The sequence below is a fragment of the Balaenoptera acutorostrata genome, chromosome 16 (assembly GCF_949987535.1).
Source record: "Balaenoptera acutorostrata chromosome 16, mBalAcu1.1, whole genome shotgun sequence".
Taxonomy (NCBI): Eukaryota; Metazoa; Chordata; class Mammalia; order Artiodactyla; family Balaenopteridae; genus Balaenoptera; species Balaenoptera acutorostrata.
Window position 1 is genome coordinate 66,704,302 of NC_080079.1, and position 19,910 is coordinate 66,724,211.

The following is a 19,910-nucleotide window of genomic DNA, read 5'->3' on the forward strand; positions in this document are numbered from 1 at the left end:
TGGGGAGAGTTGACATTTTAACAATATTGAGTGTTCTAATCTATTAGCACGGTATATCTGCATTTATTTAGGTCTTCTTTGGCTTTTGTTAGTGCCTTTTAGTGTTTAGCATACAGATTTTGTATGTATTTTGTTGGATTTACATAGGTATTCTTTTGGTGCTATTGTAAGTGATATTGTCTTTTAAAAATTCAATTTCTTATTGTCCATTGCTAATATATAGAAATACAATTGTTTTTTATATATTGACCTTGAAGCCTATAAACTTGCTAAACCCACTCTTTTTTTTTTTTTTTTTTTAAACTTTGGGTTTATTTATTTATTTACTTATCCATTTATGGCTGTGTTGGGTCTTCGTTTCTGTGCGAGGGCTTTCTCTAGTTGTGGCAAGCGGGGGCCACTCCTCATCGCGGTGCGCGGGCCTCTCCTGTTGCGGAGCACAGGCTCCAGACGCGCAGGCTCAGTAATTGTGGCTCACGGGCCTAGTCGCTCCGCGGCATGTGGGATCTTCCCAGACCAGGGCTCGAACCCGTGTCCCCTGCATTGGCAGGCAGACTCTCAACCACTGCGCCACCAGGGAAGCCCCCTAAACCCACTCTTTAGTTCTGCTCCTAGATAGGAATTTGATCTCTGCTATGTTAAAGCAAAATTTATAATTTCAAAGATATTTCTCTCAATATCTCTTCTCTGTCTCATTGTTAAGCGGGAGGGAAGGTGTCTTAGCCAACTAGGGCTGCTATAACAAGATATCTCAGACCTGTAGGGTTGGTTTTGGTGAGGATAGTCTCCTCAGGTTACAGAGGGTGCCTTGTCACTGTCTCCTCACATGGCCATTTCTCTGTGCATGCCGAGAGAGAGAGAGACAGAGAGACAGAGAAGAGGAGGGGAGGAGAGGGTTATAAGAGGGGAGACATGGTCTGGTGTCTCATCCTCTTATAATGACACCAGTCCTATCAGTTTAGGGCCACCCTTACGGCCTCATTTAACCATAATTACCTCTGTAAGGTCCTATCTCTAATTTAGGGCTTCAATATGTGAATTTGGGTGGAGGGAGGGCACAATTCATTCCATAACAGAAGGGTAGTTTTTTTTTAATTAGCAGTATAATTTCGTGAGTCTCTTACATTATGCAAAGGTACACCTAGACCCTAGTTTTGGGTGGAAAGTAACAGCTAATTGTCTTACATAGTAAAGTAATATGCAGAACATGAATATCTAATTTTAAATATTAGGTAGTTTCATATTCTGTGTTATGCTGTACTTTTGTGTGTTATCACTAATGTTCAGTAAAAGCTTGTTATAGATTTTCGTGAGGTTTGAACCATAATGGAGGATGGATGGTGACCACATGAGGGTAAGCATGTATGAAAAACAAAGCATCTACAGAAGGTGAAGCAATGAGCAGGATTGAGAATTCCCTCAGAGGTGTCCAGTGAATGTAAAAGCTCCTGGAAATCCTGGAAAATTTTGAAAACATGTGTGATGAGGGCTTGAATCCTTTTTTCTGGATGTTAAAGGAAAGGGTGACTCCAGATGGCTTATAGATTTAGGCTTATCCAGATTGTATTAGTTAAGCACTTTATCATAGTGTAACAGTCTTCACTATAATTATTATTTATTCATTTTGTCATGCATCCAGCATTTATTTAGCTTGTTGAACTGTATTATGGGGATACAACATTGAAAGGTAGTATTCAAGTCTTCAAGGAGCTCATAGTTTTGGAGGAGAGAGAAACATAGAGCAAGTGATTGTAATACATTGTGAAAATTGAGTAAACATATATACAGGTATAAAAGTGGAACAAAGGAGGACCTGATCAATCTCATTTAAGGAAAAGGTCATGAAGTGTTTTACAGAAGGTGGCTCTTCAGTCACATTTTGAAAGGTGGATGGGACAGGACAGGCAGAGAAGGGGGAAAACATAATTCTAATATACACTGATTAATATAAGTGCAAAAACACAGAGATATGAAATAGAAGGGCAGGTCTAGGAACTATAAATAGTTTAGTAAGACTGGAATGTAGGCTGTAAATCAAACCTCCCTCAAAAACGTGTGCGTTTCCTGGTGAGTGAATCTGTTGTAGGAGGGGGACCCCTTCCGAGGCTCGAGAGTGGGCTGTTGTCTAACACTCGGAAATGAATTGTCCGAGGAGACACACATGCTGACAAAGCAAGAGACTTTATTGGGAAGGGGCACCCAGATGGAGAGCAGCAGGGTAAGGGAACCCAGGAGAACTGCTCTGCCACATGGCTCACAGTCTCAGGGTTTATGGTAATGGGGTTAGTTTCTGGGTTGTCTCTGGCCAGTCATCTTGCTTGGCCCATAGTCTGACTCAGGGTCTTTCCTGGTGGCACGAGCATCTCTCAGCCAAGATGGATTCCAGCGAAAAGGGCTCTGGGAGGTTGGTCGTCTCCTCCTTCTTTTGGCCCCTCCCGAATTCTCCTGGTTTGTTTTTGGCAACACCACCATGTTCCTTATTGGGATCTCCTGTTGTGAGACAGCTCAGGCAAGCGGGCCTGGCCAAGGTGGGTCAACAGTTCCCTAACAAATCCATGAAGTGTACCTTTCACACATCTGCCAAGGTGCCTAACAACCAGTAAATAACCAATCATCGAATTGTTAAATGGTGATTTTGGAAAAATATTTTAATTATAAGGATATAGTTTTTGTGGTGGAATTTGATTCAAGAGGGACACAGATTTGCTACTTTGTCTTAACAAAGAGTTTGCAGGAGACAAAAGAACAGTGGTTTCCATTGTTGGTCTATGTATCTGACATTGACTGTCATTTTATACTTGTAGCAAACATTCTCATTCTCTTTGTAGAAAGACCCTAGAATAGTGTCTGGTCCTTAATCAGCACATAATAAATATTTTGACTAAATAATATATCTTCCTCCTCAAGGAGACAAAAGCATACAAAATTAAGGCCAAGATTTACATTGCTTCATCTTCCTTTGGGAAGATGAAGGCATGGATGCAAAAACTACTCGTTTTTCCTTTTCCTTTGCTTCTCTTCTTGTTTTAAGCCCCAGTTCCCTTTTTTTCTTATTATTCTCAACGAGAGGGATTTGCTACTCTGGTTAGAGGAATCCAATTTTTTTTCAGTTGTTGAAGAGTTAAATAGAATTAAATTTTCATGTAATAGAATTTTCAAATGGGAAATTTGTGGTTGGGGAGGAATTACTAAATCCACAGAGTTAAAACTATAGACTACAGTCTAGCACCATTGCTCCAGCAGAAGTTTAAGCCATTGAAATGCAGATTTAGCTTCATAATGGATGCTTGCTATGTGAGCTTAGTACACTCTTAGTATGTTCTGATCTTCTAAGAGGAATAAAAACTTTTTGCTTATGCAGTGGTTTTCAACCAGGGGCAGTTTTGCCCTCCAGTGGACATTTAGCAATGTTTAGACACATTTTTGGTTGTTTCACTGTGGTGGGAGGAGGGGGAGGGGTGTGACTGGCATCTAGTGGGTAGAGGATGCTGGAAACATCCTGCAATGTGAAGATAGCCCCCCACAACAAAGAATTATCTGGTCCAAAATGTCAATAGTGCTGGAGTTGAGAAATCCTGTTTTAAAGTAACAGATATTTGGTTTGGTCTATTACCAGACTATTGAATGCTACTTCTCTTACATCCAGGAAGGACCAGATGATGAGGCCAGTTAGGTAATAGCTATAGTCTTATTGCTCTGTGTGTGTGTGTAGCAAGCTTGCTAGATAACACAGTTCTGGTATATTGGGTAAGGTAACATCATTTGTTTAAAGCAGTTTGTGTACCTAGACAAGCTCCAAGTGATCTTTCAGGTACCTAATGTGCTTTGTGCCTTTAAAAAATCAACTAAACTATGTATTTACCTGAAAGACTGGAGTGACTTTGAAAAATTGATTTAAAAAGGTTCTTAAACATATGTATGTTCCTCAGAGCGTGAATGCAGGCGCTTCACAAAGGATTAAATTGATTTGAACTTTAGGGGGACTAAAATGTCCTTCATGAGAAATCCTTGAATTTCCATTTTTTAAATTTCACATATTTTGAGGGATGTTAGGATGTAGAAAGAAACTTAAAAGTAAGGAGAAAAATCAGGAAATCAGAATGATTTTAGGATATAATGAATAGCACTATGCATATTTTTTTTAAATACCTTCTGCTCTTGTAATTTTTTTATGCGGTGCTCTTTAAAGGTTTAAGGGACCAGAAAAAATTTCTTAGTAAGAGTTTTCAGCTCATGAAATGTTCAGAACCAATTAGTATTGGTTCCAGGTACACTTTTCCAACCTTTCCTTTTTTCCCAGCTACCTCTGACAGTAGATGGAAGATACACCCATCAGCCTCAGAGCAGTGTGATTAAGCTTCCTTATACCAACACAAGTTTCCATCAGAGGAAGTGAAAAGAAATAAGAAAAATGGGTTGTTTTAATTAAGGTATCAATTACCTTTGTGACAAAGAAACTCCCTCATTTCAGTGGGGGGGCTCACAATAGATGTTGTTTCCTGGCTTATCGAACAATCCAATGTGTGTGTGTTCCTGCTTGCTGGACAACTTTCCTCCACCTGGTGATTCAGGCATGCAGGAATAAATTCAGCTTATTCCATGTTGTGGCCACTGTACTATCTGCTTCTAAACAGTAGAAGCGGAAAGCAAGGGGGCCTGAGCTGCATCTCATCCACAATTCTGAGTTATGGCAGGGCAGAATGTGCCGTGTAAAATTTGTTCAATTTCTGATAGGCTTATTTCTTAACTCTCTTTGGCTCAATATATATAGTTGATGGCTTTGGCTCAATATATATAGCTCATTATATATCTATGATGGTGGTACACGTATTTAAAACAATTCTTTAATTTTAAAAATTATATTTCCTACTCTGATAAGAAAGGTGGAGTTTTATAGCTATAAAATTTATTGAGTTCATAATCCGTGTCAATTTTCTATGTATTTTTTGCATGTACTAACATGAGTTCTACGTGTATTAACTCATTTGATTATCAAAATATTTTAATGAGGTAGGTAAAAATATTACTCAATTTTAGAACAAATCATGGCCCAGAAAGGTTAAGAAACTTAATGTCATGTGGTTATGCACAGTACGACCCAGTGAAGCAACCACAGAGCTCATGTTTTTAAAGACATTTCCATAAAATGTTAAATAAAAAGGTTATTTAAAATGTTCAATAAATGGGAATCAGATGATTATTTTAGTTGTAGGGGCTGTATGAAATGATGCATAGGGAATATATAACAAAGGAATTTTAAAAAGCAATATTTAAATGGTATGAAATTCTAATAGAAAACAAAGTCTAAAAGTAGGGAAAATTATGAAGGACTAAGATCATCTAAACTTGAACAGGGCTGATATCATGGTATCTCATATGTATTATGGTTGTTGGGCATGGGAAAAGGATGGGAGATTCTGTCAATGTTTGGTTTACCACGATAGTAATATATAGTCAGAAACTTAATTAAGCATGATCAGACTGCAGACCTTTAGCGATGAAGGTAGCTTTCTCTCTGAAATTTTTAAATGTGATTGTTATGAGGTTTGACTCCAGTTCAACATTTTTCTTTTTGTTCAGTATGACTTTTGCTTTCCAATCTGCTCCCTCATAATTCTAGATTTAAATTAGGGAGCACCCACTCATTATTATTTTTTATTGTGGATTTTCACTATAATATGACTAAGATGATTTAAAGCATTGTAGATTAAAGTCAGATCTTTAAGTTATGCTAAGAAACCAGTAGTAAAGTGATAGAAATCTGGGAAGACAAGAAACTATTGTGATACTTCAGAAACAATTTTATGTGTATATATTGGCTACTGACAGACAATATTTAGATAGTCAAACATTGGCTTACATCTCTAAGTTTGTGATATTTCTTTACCTTCCTTTCCCCTTAAGCTAATTTTCTCCCTCTGTAGAGATAGACAAACTCACATTTTACTCTTGCAACCTTCTTTGGAATTGTTCACACATGAATGTACTGCCAAATTTGAAATTCCTCTTAGTGAGAAAAATATATCCTAGTTTTTGGCTTTGCATATCTGATTATCCTAAAAGCAATGGCAACACCAAAACTTTTCCACAATGAAACAATTATAATTAAGTAGTAAGAGGAGAAAACAATTGGTTATACTATAATATTTACACTTCACCATTATATTTGATTAGTTGGCTAAGAATATAAAGCTATTGCTGGGTTAATTGCCCCCGAAAACTTTTGTTGTGCTGTTTTCTAACTCTAGTTCATTGTTCTGTGACACAACTTTGAGCATATTTAGATGCTTACATTTTAAAAAGGAATCTGGGCATATTTTCCCTAAGAGGTACCATTAATAACGCATCCCGTATAATCAGAAAAAACAGCATTGCACAGATGAGAAGAAAAATGTGTTATGGCAGAAACAAATTGTGATGCATATTAGGATGTCTTTAGATCCAAGAAACATTTGATAATTGAGTGCAGTTAACTTCAGAATATCTCAGTTCTTCTTTGGACACATATACAAAATTTTAGATGCAAACTGAAATGATAATATGAAAAGTAACCTGACAGGTAGACAACAAACCTGTAGAAATTCTATAGAGAAAAAATCATACAGGTGAAAATAATATCTAAATTGAAACAAAAATATGACTTTAGGAGGAAAGGAGTTGTTCTCAGTTGACAGGATAAATGGCAGTCTTTTGATGTAGGGAAAAAATAACTAAATGTTTTATATTCATGTGGTTATTATTAATTTCTGTGTATGTGCAGTAGAGAGACTGTTTTTCACCTCCAAATAAAAAGAACATTCCGCAGTCTCCTATATGTTTTATTTTCCTGTTGTTTATTTTCCTGATGGGCAGTAGTTTTCTCCCCAGGGTGCTGAGTTGACCTCCAGGGTGAGTTATAACCAAAGCTGGGAACAAGGGCATACAGTAGTATCAAGGATAATTATTTTATGGTAGATCTTTCCCTGAAAGCTATCAAGCCTTTCTGAAATACACTGTTTACTTAAAACCTCTATTATTTATTTGTTTGTTTGTTTTGGTTTTTCACATTTTAACAACAGGCATCATAATTTGATGTATAAGCTAAGTAGATCCTGGTCTTACAGATAGCTGTGTTTTAGGAAAGAAACTTTATTAGGAAAACTGATTGTAGTCTCATTCTTTCCCCCTCTTTTACTTTTCTTTTCCCATCTATAATCTGAAATACAAACTGTTAAGTACTCGGGGAGGACAACCTTGAAACCATCATTCTATAGCATGAGAGTATTATAGCTGACACTCGTGTTGAGTAATTAAAGTTGAAAAGTTGTTATGTTTTTAGGCTGGAGAATGAGAGTAATATAGCTACTTAAAAATTCTATATAAAAAAGGATTCCTTTCTAAATAGAATGCAACCTTTTTAAAATATCAAAAGTTTTCTTTTTTTAATAAATTTATTTATTTACTTATTTATTTTTGGCTGTGTTGGGCCTTCATTGCTACACGCGGGCTTTCTCTAGTTGCAGCGAGCGGGGGCTATGCTTCGTTGCAGTGTGCAGGCTTCTCATTGCAGTGGCTTCTCTTGTTGCGGAGCACGGGCCCTAGGTGCACGGGCTTCAGTAGCTGTGGTGCATGGGCTCAGTAGTTGTGGTGCGCGGGCTGAGTAGTTGTGGCGCACGGGCTTAGTTGCTCCGTGGCATGTGGGATCTTCCCAGACCAGGGATGGAACCCGTGTCCCCTGCACTGGCAGGCGGATTCTTAACCACTGCACCACGAGAGAAGTCCCTAAAATATCAAAAGTTTCTGTTTATAATGATCCCACATACATAAGGCATTATTATTTAAAATGATGCAAAATGTCATTGGATCTTTCTAGCTTGAAACTAAGTGCTTCCACGGCACCTGACAGAAGCGATGCTAACTCTCAATTACCCACCTCTGGTTATGAGAGATAGCAGACATGAAGGCAATTGCATTCACAAAACATTAGAAATCTTTTAAGCATTTTTTAGTTTCTTCCCCATCAAACATTTTCCCCTTGAAGCTTCTAAGAAGGAGCAATCCTGAATGATCTGTACTTCAAAAAAATTTCTTACCTACGCTTTTGATAGGTATTATAGAAATGGTTTACATAGAGGGCTCTAGGTAAAAGGGGAACAGAACAAAAGTCCAGAGATATACACATCCTGAATAATCATTCCCTGGAGTTCTCTCTTGGGGACAAAGTGCCCTTCCTTTTCTTCATAGGATCATTTCAAACCCTTTTGTGTTAAAAGGCCTGCAAATTGCTAAAAGGCACTTACTACAAAGAGGGCCACATAGATGTCTTCTTGTCTTTTAGCCTTATTGAACTCTGTAGTCAGTGAATGTACAAAGTACCCTGGAGGGTTGGCTGGGCAGTTCAAAGAGGTCTGAGATCAGCCCTACTTTCAAGAAACATACAGTCTGTCTGCTGCTCCTATAAAACAATAGCAGTAGTAGCAGCAGCAGCAGCAACAACAACAACAGCACAAATTACGTGAGTAAACAGTATGTGACAAGGGCCTTAGGAGTGATATAAACAGTAACGTTTATTTTCAGAGTCACAGGAGAGGTAATTACTGGAGACTAAAGGGGTCAAGGAACTTTTTATTTAGGAGTTAACTTATTTTGTTCTCTGGACGTAGAACAACATGAAGAATTTAAATTGGTAAAGAAGATGGGGAAGGAAAGGCTACTCTAGTAAGGAAAAGCTACGGACGTGAATAAAGAAAGAAAGATGATTCAAGTGCAACAATGAGTACATCAGTTTATGGGATGATATATATAGAAGACAAGAGATATAAAATGAGAAAATCAGTGGGAGCCAGATTATAGAATGTTTTAAATGACAAGGTAGAGTTTCATTTTTAGATAATAGAAAGCACTGGAAGGATTTTGAGTGGGAAAGTGGCATATGTAACACAGTGTTTCAGAAAGATGCATTTGATGGTGATAAGGAGGATGAACTGAAGTAGAGGGGATTAGAGGAAGCTTGTTTCAGAGATAGACCTGTGGAATCATAGAAGCTTAAGTGAGGAGCATGAGCAAGGGGTAGAAGGATGTAGAAAGGGAGGGTAGGACTGGGGAAGGCTTCATGTTGGAGACGTTTTCACAATTGGGCTGAGTCAAAGTATGAGTAACAAGATTTGAGACATTGTCAAGATTTATATGCCACATGTACTATTATTTTATCTATTTGTATTATTTATTTATTTTTTTTAAAAAAATTTTATTTATTTATTATTTATTTTTGGCTGCATTGGGTCTTCGTTGCTGCGTGTGGGCTTTCTCTAGTTGGTGAGTGGGGGCTACTCTTAGTTGTGGTGTGCGGGCTTCTCATTGCAGTGGCTTCTCTTTTTTGCTGAGCATGGGCTCTAGGCACGTGGGCTTCAGTAGTTGTGGCATATGAGCTCAGTAGTTGTGGCTCGCGGGCTTAGTTGCTCTGCAGCTTGTGGGGGTCTTCCCAGACCAGGGCTTGAACCCGTGTCCCCTGCATTGGCAGGCGGATTCTTAACCACTGTGCCACCAGGGAAGTCCCTATCTATTTGTATTTTTAAAAAGCATTATTAGAGAAATATTTATTGCTTCAAATGCTTATATTAGAAAAAAAAATACAGTATCAGCAATTAATGGTATATTACTATAGATCCTTAAGACATTAAAATTTGAGAAGTTATTACAAACAGATTTATGAGAATAAAGCCATATTTCGCTATATGAGTTTCATTCTAGCCACAATAGATTGGTCCAGGGATGCATACCAGATACCAGATCCAAGTTGAGCCAATCAGAGTCCTGCCCTGAGATTTTGTATGAGACTAAAATTTCTGCTTCATTCTAAATTCTCTTGAAGAGAAATATGCAAATTTGTGGTGCCATTCTTCTTCCATTCCTGTTTAATGATGTGCCCTTAAGTAATATGAAAAATACTTATGAATTCAGATCACTGTGAGTGTGTTTAACATAAGTAAGCATTTGGGAGTGTGTGTTAGTTGACTGAGGATATCGATTACCTGAACATTGAATGGTAACACTGATTTACAGCACTTCCTACTGAAAGAGTAGAGCTGGAGAAGGCATCTGTCAATGAGTGTTCAGTGCAGGAAATAGTAACCACTCTAGGTATTATATTTTCAGTAGGAATCAAGGTAATAGAGAGATGTAGGTGGTTACAAAACCTGCTGGAATGGCTGGGACAGTGGCAGTCAGAGGGGCTATTTCTGAAACTGAGATTCACAGCTGATATCCAGAGGTCATGAAGCTGCTACCACCAACTACTATGTTACAACAGCTTCCTTTCACACCCACAAAATTGGCGTCTGGAAGTATAATGAGGCACCTGGTTGCTGCAAACATGACCCACCAACTTTCCTTGCCAGTACCAACACAGTGAGAAGATGGCTTCTATCTCCCTTCTTGCTTTCTGAATCTCAAGAATGCACCTCATTGGCAGATCCTGTTTGCATATAGGACATTCTAGCTGACTGGTAATGGGGAAGTGTAGATTTTAGCTTTGCTGCTTCTGTGATAAAGGAGGGCAAGGACCTGTGTAGCTCCTGTGATAGGGATGAAAGAGGGTGGCAGTGGATACCAAGTCCTAAAAGAACATATTCATCACAGGGTTAAGCAGTAGCAGTGGTCAAAATAGCCTAGGTATGTTTGATGCAATCCCGAAATCTGTAACAGAGCAGTGCTGACCTCACTGCTTTTTGCTGTTGTTCCCCCAGGGATGTGGTGAATTGAACCTGAATTGAATCTGAGCTTCTCTTGATTTATCAAGGAAGTCATGCAATTATTACACTATTCTTTGGAAAGCTGTGATTGAAAACAGGGTACCTTTTTTTCTGGAGGCTGGTCAGTGGCATAGTTGACCTCAGTGTGGCCACCCAGGCTTCTTCTTCTGTGAAGTCATATTTCTTATGTGAGAAAATAAAGGTTAGCCAAAGCTTCTCTTTCTAGGACTAGCCATATCCTAACTCGTCATGTTGATTGTCTTGCTGGATGTTTAAAGGAGTACATGTGATGTTTTAAAACAGAATATTCAATGATATGAGTACTAGATTAATGATACATTACTGAGGTGTACTGACTAGGCAAGACTCACACCAAATAGAGCCCAAAGAGGAATAGAGAATGGGAAACAAATCGTTTAATGATTTCTTACTCTGTTGAAATTTTGCAGTAACCTTCAGTGCCTCTTTTGTAGTCACTATGTGTAAGCTATTTTGCTTCTCTATTTATTCCTTTTAGGTGATTCAGAAAACTGTAAATAATGAGGCTGTCCTAATTATGGCCATATAATTAAATGCCAAATTGAAAAATGTAACTTGTATACCACATTGACAACTTTCCATTTTTCTTTACCCCATTTTTTTCATAGACTACATGATAAATAGGTCAGGAATAGTGGGTTTGGGGAGCATCATTGATAGGAACATAAGGCAGATACTTAGAATGTCCTTCTAAGATCTTGGAATACAATTTTTATGGTCAGTGGTTCTCCAAATGTCCTGCTCTGAAGACTCACTGAAAAAGAGAAATAACCTAATATATCAATGTTCTTGCAATATCCTCTTGGGATATTTCCCTCTATAGTATGTTCATTCTACCCTACCAAGCCAAGTGTTCAGAAAAGTGCTTGTTCCTAGACTGTAGCTTGAGAATTGCTGTTCTAGGAAGAACTTGCCTTTTTCCCCAGCAACTTTTAGTGAGACAGAATGCCTGACAATTTTAAGTATCTAAGTGGTGTAAATTCTATAAATTCAGCACATTTAATCTAAATTGCTCACTGATCTTGCTTTTAATGCCAGCTTCACACACCACCAACTCACAAATCATATGAGGTACAATAGGCCTGGATGTTCATATGAGAGAACGTTATTACCTTAGTAGTTTACTGTATAGCATTGGGGGATTTTGAGTTGTCTTTTCTCAGAGATCTTCTAACCTGGACACAATATATTTTCATTTCTTTTTGTTCTAATTTTTGGTTAGTATCTTCTACTATGATTAATATCACCTCCATAATGAAATTTGTATTGAAAAATAAATGGCCTTTTATTTTTTTAAGAAAGCTTTTTTTGTACTCCCTGTAATCAAAAAGGATGCCAAAAGAAGTCTCAAGACCCTCAGCAGAAAAAATAAATACATGAAAAAATCTTAAAACACATTACTATCCTAGAAAGAAAAGTAATAAAAAATGAAAAAGTAAGTTATCTATCTTATTTATGTTTTTTCCCTTTGCAATAATAATCTATATGTCTTGAAAACCTCTCAAGTAGTTTCCGTTAATTGTAGTGAATCCTTTTTTGAGATAGATAGATAGAAATGGAGATTATCAACTACCAAAAATATCTTGGGCACATTTAAGCAATGTGTATATCACATTTGACATACTACTAGTATTAGTCAATTACAACACTGTTTTTTTTTTTTTTTTCCTTCCATGGACTATGTCCTGGGAATAACATCAGCTTATTTGAGTTCAGGTTCAACCAGTGGCCCCATGTCCAGAAGTTAAAGTTTAAGCTTACCTCTAATTCATCAGTCAGAATGAAAACAAAGTTATGGGGAAGTACTGCCTGCATTCTTTGCCCTTCTCCTAGGCAGTGTTAAGTATATAAACAAATGTTGAATACCTATTTAAAGAATATTGGTATGAAGGAAGGGGCACTCATATGCCTTAATGTTGTTGCTGGGGCAAGCTGAGGGAATTATGAAAATGCAAAGAAAGAGAAAGAATTTATGAGAAATGGTAAGAATGTGAGGATAGGTAAAGAGAGTCATAAAAATGAAAGTTGATATACAGTACTTCTGGAGAGAGAAGGAATATGTGAGACCCTTTGACTTTGGAGCATGCTTTGTTGGAATGCAGAGTCGTCAGATTCAAAGATGGGGGTATATGAAGTAGGGTTAAATCTTTATAAAGCAAAGGAAAAGTTAAGGCGTTTTATCTTTGCCAACAGATGAAAAGATAATCTTAAGGCATATGTCAAAGGAGTAATTTACTTACATACTAATTTTAAAAAGTGATGAAGACATTTTGCTTTTGCTCCACGAACATGAGACATATACAGTTTATGATCTGAGGTAGTGAAACTAGTTTTCAGGACACGTCACAGCCAGTCATGAATTCTAAATCATATTCATTTCCAATAGAAGCGTTACTATGCAGGAGAGGAAATAGAGAAGACTTATAAAACATTCATCAAAGAAAAAATGCAGTGCCTTAGCTTAAAAAGATGAAAACAGCCTATCTGAGAGATAAGCTCAAATTAATTTTCGTGTATTCACTTTTCTGCAAAAGCTGCTAATGGTGGCTGACCACGTGGTTAGAAATGAGACATTGATATTATCCTGTCCCGACCCCTCCACCAATGCAAAGCCTGATATTCAAACACAATGTGAATGCATCAATCTTGGATCTGCATCCTCTTGCCAGTTCCTCATTACATGGGATGTTCCACCGTAGACCATTATAATTTCCTCCAGACTCATACTAATTGTGGGAAAGGACTCTATTATTTGGGTGAAAATAATGAGCATATTACAGGAAAGAGAGTGAACTTCTAGTGATAGCACTATTGTAGATGTATATTGAATATTCAATATGTGGTTAAAATAGACATGGTGCTCAATTTATGTATTTAACAGTGGTACCCCCTTTCCACAAATTTGTTCTGTTTTAGGCATCGCCTTCTTAAAACTGTTGTTTGATGCTGTTGCCATGGTGTGTACTTTCTTTTACCGCCAACTTCTAGGGAGTTGAAGAAAAAGTTTTGTTAGAGGAAATAAAATGAGAAAGAATCTATGTTTTGGGGATGGAGAAGGACCCTGGTCTGTGAGTGTAAATAGTGGTGGCTGTTCCCAGAAGCCTGAATTCCTAGGTGAAGCTCTGGACACATTTTCCCTTACATTTCCATTAGAAATGTTTCCCTGGAAATGTTTTCCCTTATACCTTAGGATATAGCATAAGCAGTCCCACACTTATGAACAGATAAGCATGATGGCTGATGCTGCTTCTGCAATTCCTACTAGAGTTTGCATAGGAGCTTTTTACTACCAAGGAGTCATAACCCTCTAACGATCCCCTTCCATCAGTGGACCCCTCTCCTCTACTCCTACTCTGTTAAGAGTCATTACTGTTAGAACCTTCTTTTTCACTTCTAGAAATTGCACATTGGAACCCTAATTCCTGTAGCCAGAAAAGAGCTTGCTCCTGCCCTAGAATCCCTCATGTGGTGTAAAATAATCCTAAAAGCACTATAGGTATTTTGCACTAGCTATGCTGCCTACTGGCCATAGACCTTGGGCAAGCTTCCTTCATTCTGGTCTTGTAATATGAAGTGACTGGAGTAGAGGATTTCTTACATTGTTCCCAGTTCTACCATTGTGGTTCTTGACGGTATGGATGCTCTGCTGAAGTTGGTGCAGCTGATTAATCAGGGCCTCCAAGATGCAGATGCCAATTGCATGCAAGAGATTTATTAGGGGAAGAGCTTTGATGGTAAATGGGGAGGGAGCCTAGAGAGGCTGGGAGAGCTATTACTTTTCGAATTTATATACCAGCCACTTTATATACATTATTGCATGTAATTCTCAAAGTTACTCTATGTGATGATGCAGTAGCAGAATAATGGTCCCCAAAGATATCCACGTCCTAATCCCTGTAACCTATAAATGTTATGTTATAGGGCAAAGGAGAAATTAAGGTTACGGATGCAATTATGGTTGTTAGTCAGTTGACCTTAAGATATGGAGATTATTCTGGGTTATCTGGGTGGGCCCAATGTAATCACAAAGATCCTTAGAAAAAGAAAAGGGAGGCAGAAGAGAGAGAACCAGAGATCGTATTGTTTTAAGCCACCAAATTTGTGGTAATTTATTATAGCAGCAATATAAAACTAATATAGATGAGTGGTTTTATTCTAAATTTATAAATAAGAGAACTGAGAGCGCAGTTAAGTAACATTCTCATGATCACAGGTCTAAAGGCAGAGGATTCAAATCCAGATGTTTATTCCCAAAGCTTACACTCTATTTGGTATGTTGCCTTGAATTGTTACCTGGAATCCCTCAGATATCCTTGGCAGGTCCCTGGCTCAGGACTTTCTTGCCTGTCTTAGTGGGCCACGGTAGTGTCTTTCCCTATCTGGGTCCCTTTATTGATTGCTCAAAGTATCTTCAGTCTTACTGACCACATCTTGGCTCTTTCAGGGGAGTACTTTCCATGCCTTTCTATTCAGAGCCTTGGAAATGTCCCCAGCTATGGAGTTCTTGAAACCCTAGTGCTGCTGAAAGTCAGGAAAAAGGAGTCGTGTCTCAGGCATTTCTTATATTGGCAGCCCTTCCTTTTTATCCATTGCAAATCCCATTTTTCCACCTATTTCCATTCTCTAAACTATCTTGCCCTGGATTCTTACTTTTTGTTCTCCTTAGAAAACATGAACTGAGTAGAAAATAACCCAGGATTGCACATTCTTTTCTTTCTTTCTTCTTTTTTTTCTCTTTCTAAGCCTACAGTTGGCTCACTTCGTCTTTTCAGGGCATGAGAAACAGAATGCCCAGTCCGGTAGTCACTCTGCTTACCTTCCTCTTAACATCTTTTATTTACTTTATGGGTTAAAAAAGTTTTTCTGAGCTAAACTATGAATTTAACAATTCTTTATAAGATTGTTATCATTGGAAACATGTACTATAAATTACACCTAACAGACAGGACAGAAGTTTAAAGAAAAATTTGATCATAAATTGGAGCCTGATGGTATTTATAGTCTATTAGTGAATTAGACTGCATAGCGATTGCTGACTACGCTGTTGACTTTCATACACAGAAAGCATATTCCATTTTAACCTTAAAGAGTGGTTTTGGCCTTATCTCTTGAGCAAAACATGGGATGGCTCAAATAAATCAGTTTAGTTCTATTTGTTTAATGAGCTGTGCAGCAGTTGAAGCACAAGTTTAATGACTTATTTCACATGTGTTCCCATAAGTCCTTCCTGGAAACTCAAGACATCCAGAGTTATGATGGGTTATCAGAAAAGGGGAGGACCAGGTTCATTATTCCAGAAATATTACTACCCATAGGAGTGCACAACAGTTGAGGATTTAACTGTTTGGATCGTGACTTTGTATTAAATGAGTTAGCATATGCTTCAGGTTTTGTCACAAATGAAAAATTTTATCCTCAGTGAGATTTAAGATCCTTGTTTTTTTTTTCTGTTGGAACTTTATTTTATTTTGTTAAAAAAATTTTTTTATTGGAGTATAGTTGATTTACAATGTTGTGTTAGTTTCTGCTGTACAGCAAAGTGAATCAGTTATACATATACATATATCCGCTTTTTTAAAGATTCTTTTCCCATGTAGGTCATTACAGAATATTGAGAAGAGTTCCCTGTGCTATACAGTAGGTCCTTATTAGTTACCTATTTTATATATAGTAGTGTGTATATGTCAATCCCAATTTCCCAATTTATCCCTCCCCCAACCCCCTGCTTTCCCCCTGGTAACCATAAGTTTGTTTTCTACATCTGTGACTCTATTTCTGTCCTGTAAATAAGTTCATTTGTACCATTTTTTTAGATTCCACATAGAAGCAATATCATATGATCTTTGTCTTTCTCTGTCTGACTTCACTCAGTATGACAATCTCAAGATAAGACCCTCTTAATTCTTGATGCATTTTTTTTTTATTACACTTACTACTTTCGTTATTTTTCTAAAACCTGAAAATTGTTTAGGATCGAATTCTGAGTTTCTGTTTTTGATCCATAGGGTCAAAAACACATACACATATGGAATATGTGTATGAAATTATGCGTGGCTTGATTTTTTAATATAAACTTTTAATTTTAGAATAGTTTTAGGTTTACAGAAAAGTTGCAAAAGATAGTACAGAGAGTTCTTCTATGCCTTCTTCCAGTGTCTCCTATTGTAACATCGTACATTATGATATATCTGTCACAAATGAGAAGCCAACATTCATACGTTATTATTAACTAAAGTCCATACTTCATTCATATTTCCTTAGTTTTTCCTTTACTGTCCCTTCTGTTCTAGGATCCAATCCAGGTACTACATTACATTTAGTCATTAGTATCCTTAGTCTCCTTTGCGGTGTGACAGTCTTTTAGACTTTCCTTGTTTTTCATGACCTTGACAGTTTTCAGGCGTACCAGGCAGATATTCTGTAGAATTTCCCTTACTTGGGATTTGTCTGATGTTTTTCTCATGGTTAGACTTAGGTTATGGGTTTTGGAGAGGAAGACCACAGAGGTGAAGAGATAAATTAGTTGAAATTCTGTAAGGAAGGTGGTCTCTTTTCCCCCATTTGTTTATCATGGCTTGATTCTTATTTCTTCCATAGTTCTAATCTTTCTCCCTTGTTAAGTACAATCTGATAGAGAAGATAAGGCATGCATATAAAAAACTGCCATATTTCATTGTATTTAAGATGTCATCACTTGGAAGACATATTTTAATTTGAGAAATGTAAACATGTGAAAAAAATCTGTGTTACAATTGATGTCATGCAATATAATATGAAGTAGAATCTGATTGTCCGAAGGACAGTTTGACAAATTCCTTCAGAAACACTTTTTACTGAGTGTATAGTGAAGAAATTCTTTCTTAACTTTTGGTTGCAGTAATTTAGGATAATCTTATCCTGTTTTATAAGACTGGAAATATCACCCCAAATTAAATCACTTCAAAATTCCTTATATGTATAGTAGAATAAACTTTTTAGATTTGGGGGTTATTCTTTTTTTTTTTTTAATTATATAAATTGTGTTTTGCACGTAGTAGATTGGTTATATTTTATTCAAGGGATTACAGTGGTACAAAAAGTTTTGTCTTTTCAATGCAAATTGTGTACGGATCTCTGTTAGTTATTCCATTTTCCTTAGTACCTTCCTACTTTCTTTTGTTTGACTCATTTTCTTGTACACTGATTCCATTTGTAGAGATTCATAGAATCATAAAATATTAGAGTTGAACATCTTTAGAAATGATCTAATTTATTCCTTACTTAATAAGGCACATAAGAGACTTGGCACAGGTTATCAGCTAGCAAGAACAGGGTGAGATTGGAATGCAAGACTTTTGAACGTGAGGTCAATATTCTTCCCACTATACAACAATGCTTCATTTTTATTTGACTTGAAATTTTCACTGTGAATCAGCATTTCATTGCTTTGAAATAGAGTTTTTTTCATGTGGGGAAAACTAGATTGCTTTAGTTGTTCCTTTCTCTTTGACTTTGGCCTGAGCTTTCCAATAGAGCCAGAGAAATTTACCCCTTGAAACTTGTTTTCAGCATTTTTATCATCATAGAGGAAACATAGTCTCCATTGTGAATTGAATTCACTTATATATGTATTTCTTAAACAGCCAAGAGAATTCCGATGCATCTCTTGTCTATTGAAGCCTTCAATACATTTTTTAATCTCTTGGATCAAGTCTAAAAAATATTATTACAATAAAAATTGTACCTTAAAATTAAAGGAGAGGCAGCCTGAAAGTGTTTGAAAGAGAGTCTTGAGAGAATTCACTCATCTTTAACACAGTGATTTTGCCTGATAAATAGAAACATTTCTTTCTCTGTAGATTTCATATGATGTTATCACATATGCAATGTATACTTTATTTATATCGTTCACATGCACAGGAATTTTTATTCTGTATGTACGTGGTTTCTGAGAAATAAAAATAAGTAAATAAAAATAACAGTGTTTGTTGTTTTAGAGTATACATATGACTGTGATGGTTTCTATCCACAGTCCCATGAAACAGTATCATGTTGTTCTAGGACTGATCACTTTTGCCCTTAGGAAATTGGACCTAAACTATTCAAATTCCAAATTAACAAAGTGGAACTTCACATAATACTGTTTACAAGCTTGTTTTGTCGTGGTGCATTCATCACAACAAGGCCTTGGAATCTTGCAGATTTTTTCCTTCCACTCCTTTCTGCACATTTTTGCTTACAGCAAACTGTTCTGAATTCTTTAATGAAGTCTTGCTCTGAAGTAGTTCCCTTATTTTCTTTTCTTTTCCAAATGGATGCATCACTTGGTTTGGCAAAATTGGAATATGGAAAGTGAAGTTTGTTTTCCATGCTGGAAATACGTTGCAGTGTCCTTGTCGATCTAGATCTGACTAATATTTTACCATGAGTTTGCAACAACAGTCCTTGCAAGGACAAAAGCAGAAGATAAACCTTGGAAAGTTTCCCACAAACCGTGTACAATATTCTTTTAGGAAATAACATGGTGAAGTTGACCATTTGACGCTCAGTGTTTATTTTCAAATGCATAGCCCAGGATTTTTATGTGTCTAATGAATAGAATTCCTTATACAACCTTTGTTTCTTCAGGCCTCACCAGAGTGTAATAGAGTCACCATCACATGATCATGATGAACATCATCATCATCATCATCATCATCGTCATCACCATGTCTTTGACTATTTCGGCATTGTGGGACTTTCACATGTTTTTCACATGTATTTCTGAGTTTAACACTCACCAAACAGTCACTATTTTCTCTCTGGCTGGTAACAGGCTACATGGGCCCAGTTCCCAGGCTGATGAGCAGTGGAAGTAGCTGGCCTAGTGCCCATACTGTAGTGCTCCTGTATCACTGGCTGCCAGATCCAAAGATCTGGTAACACAGTAGAGATACAGGTTCTCTACTGAGTGTCAAAGTAACACGCTGACAGCCGCATGTTGAAGTGTGGCCAACACTCTCCACCACTCCTTGTGCCAAGTTGTGTTCATGGTTCCTTGTAGAGATTTCACTGATGTGGTTATATTATTTTTTTATTTGCCATTTTGTTGCAGTCTTTCTCTCCCACCGCCAGGCTTTAGATGAGTCTGAGGGCAATCTTAATAGCACATTACTGTGCTAT

The 19,910-nt window shown here is 37.2% G+C and overlaps 1 protein-coding gene across 3 annotated transcripts in view; it reads left to right on the forward strand.

The window, feature by feature from the left end:
- CTNNA3 (catenin alpha 3) overlaps positions 1–19,910 on the forward strand; it is a 1,789,299-nt gene that overhangs the window by 253,003 nt on the left and 1,516,386 nt on the right. The gene's annotated exons all lie outside the window — the stretch shown is intronic.